The following is a 3,428-nucleotide window of genomic DNA, read 5'->3' as shown; positions in this document are numbered from 1 at the left end:
TAAATAAGTATGTTGTTATTCCTACAAATAGGACAATATATATTATAGTTTAACCGTGGAGTTAAGCAATGGAAATGGAACTTGTGATTGCAAGACAAAATGCTTATATGTTACACATTGATCGTTTAAAAATGAATAGGAACATCTAATTCTCAAATAAAGTTGATTGTTTTGTTAAAACCAACATATGTGAATTTAAATTTAACTATGCAAATTTAAAAAATAAATATGAATAGATTAGAAAGGCAAGAAATATAAAAGAAATATTTTTTATATAAATAAAATAAAAATTGAAAACAATGTTAAATATATATAATATTTTCTACATTAAAATATAGAATCAAACTCTTACAAGTTACAACACATATGAGATATAACAACATTTGATATTGGTAGGAGAGGAGGAGAGAATGTTTACTATAAGATGGTAATCCAAATTAGATAATGGAGATGAATCTTTAAAAAATAGAACAATGTAATATATATATATATATAATACTTTCTAAATTAAAATATAGAATCAAACTCTTACAACACATATGAGATATAACAACATTTGATATTGGTGGGAGAGGAAGAGAGAATGATTACTTATAAGATAATAATCCAAATTAGATAAAGGAGATAAATCTTTTAAAATAAGAACAATGTAAAATATATATCATGTAGTCTCTAAAATTAAAATTTAGCATTAACAATTTACAATGATATTTCATTTTTTTTTTACAACCCATACAACAAAAATAAGAAATCAAAAATAAAAAAAAAAAAACGAAAAATGATTTGAGGTATTGTAGAAGAGAATGAGAGAATGTGAAAATGAGATAGTAAAAGAATGTCAATATGAGAGAATGATAGATTGAGAGAATGCTTATTTATATGATAAGAAATGATGGAAGTTACATTTAGAACTATGGAGTTACAATAGTAATTTATTGTGTTTGAATAAAATTGAGTGGTAGAATATGATTAATGCATAATCTATTTTATTTTCAGTTATAATTTTATTTTAATGTGTGAGTCAAATTTATTGTGTTTACTGGATCTTAAATATTGTTTAAAGCAATTAGAAAGCAAATAATAATAAAAAAATTAGAAAACAGTAAATGAAAATCAACCAATAGGAGAGACCAAAACCTTTCTTATATATATGATATATTGCTTTAAACTTTGAAATGAGAAATATATTATAAACAATAATTTTACATGAGAAATATATTAATTTAGCCAACCAAAATATGAATATAAGTTTAGCCAACCAAAATAAATAAAAAATATTAAAATTTAACCAAAAATAATTTCTCTTGAAAGATAATAAGTTAGTAGGAGGAATGAATTAATGTACAATTATTGGATAGGAGTTACATTTGAGTTAAATGGAGTTACATGTCTTTAATTATAAATAAATATTTTAATTTTTTATAACCTAAAATAAAAGGAATACCAAGTGGCTGAATCAAAATTCACATGATTTGGTTGTTTGTTGATATAAACTCAACACTTACACATAATATTTCAAAATAAAAAATATTACTTTTTAAGTGACAAACTAAATTAGTTTTCTTATAAAATTATATGAATTCTTCAATCTCAATAATTTTTAAAATCCCAAGGATAACTTATATTTTTTTGGTTTTTATTCATCAATTTAATTTATAGTGCTAGATTTCATACTAATGGTTTCATCTTTAGAGAATTTAGTGAAATGATATTTTTAAAATTATATTTTATTTTTATATTTAAGTTCCAGTTGAATATGTTTTGTTTTTTGGATCATTTTTTATTTTGATTAAAGACACAAAAAACCAATTGTTTAATTATGTTCTTTTTGTTTTCAAAAACCTCAAATCATAAAAAAAAAATATATTATATTGATCTCTGCAGATTTATCAATTGGATCACAAAACAAAATAGTCTTTATAAATGGATAAATGGATAATTATATTGATCTTTAAATATTATATTGATCTTTATAAATTATTAAAAATGATACATGAATATGTGAGATAACCAGAGACATAATAGATAATTACATATGGATCATTTCAACTTTATGATCTTATTGTGTGGTGAATATTGTAAGGAAGTATGAAAATAATGACTTATAAGATGTTAATATAAAATAGAAAATGGAGATAAACATTTTAAAAGATTAAAATAAATATATAAGATATACATATCATACAAACTCTAAAACTAAGCTTTTACAATGATATTTGATTTGATTTTTTATAACCCATACAACAACAATAACAAAAAAAATACAAAACAAAACAAAACAAAACAAAAAAGAGATTTGAGAGTAGTGGAAGAAGATGAGAGAATGAAAGAGTGATAGACTAAGAGAATAAGATAATGAGTATTTATAGGAAGAGAAATGATGAAAAATTACATTTAGAAAAATGAGAGTTACAATTCTAATTTATTGTTTTGTTTTAATACAATTGATTAATACAACTTAGTGGAGAAATAAAGTTAATGCATAATTTATAGGGAGAAGCTATAAAGATTTCAGTTTTATATTATGTGAGTTAAATGTGAAAATTAATTATCTTTAAATTTGTGTATTAATCTAATTTTTTTGTGTTAAAATTGTATTGCCAAGTGGACCAATAAGGAGAGACTGGAACTCTACTTTTATATATATGATTTCTGGCGATTGGAGGATGTTAGACACCTCTACGGCACATCTCAGCATTGGGAGCATCATGTTCCCTCAAAGTTTGTCAAACATTTGCTGGTCTTTGATTAAAAGCAGCTAAACGGGCAGCTTCGCGGCGCACAGCTTCTCTTTGCGCAGCTGCACGGGCAGCCTCTCCACCAGCAGGAGGATTAACGTTCCCAGCAGGAGGGGGATCCTCAAACTCTCCATGATGTTCATCATCCACATTGCCAACATTTCGACCAGCTAAACCATCAGCCATTTCAGCAAGTCTTTTCTTTCTCCTATTCTCTCTCTCAAACTTTCCCAAGTCTTCGTGATATTGTTCTAGGTGTGAAGAGCCTGCACTGCGGGTCATACACCTGAAAACACCAAAAATAAAGAAAAAGCTTTAGTAAACAATTGTAGTAAAAACATTGGGTCATAGGGTATTTCAGAGATCAATGACTAATGAGAAAATGAAATATGAAATTCAATAATTAAGAACCGTTCAGAACATGAACACAATAATAGACTAACCCTCTTTCAAGGCATTAGAAACTAAACTTGACTACTAGTTTGCTAAACTTTCATTTGCAACCTCCTAGCCAAATTTGCATTACAATCAAGTTCATTAAGTTCACAATGCGTCCTAACATCAACTTTCGCAGGCTAGAAATACATTGCTCAATTCACACTCATTCAGGCATTCTATCGAACACTTTTGATGCATAGAAAAACCTAGAGTCTAAAACAAGGTGATCAGTCCTATTTTAGCATTAAGATC

The sequence above is a fragment of the Camelina sativa genome, chromosome 17, assembly GCF_000633955.1.
Source record: "Camelina sativa cultivar DH55 chromosome 17, Cs, whole genome shotgun sequence".
In the NCBI taxonomy this organism is placed as follows: domain Eukaryota; kingdom Viridiplantae; phylum Streptophyta; class Magnoliopsida; order Brassicales; family Brassicaceae; genus Camelina; species Camelina sativa.
The sequence above is the reverse complement of the archived record's forward strand: the minus strand, read 5'-3'. Positions refer to the sequence as shown.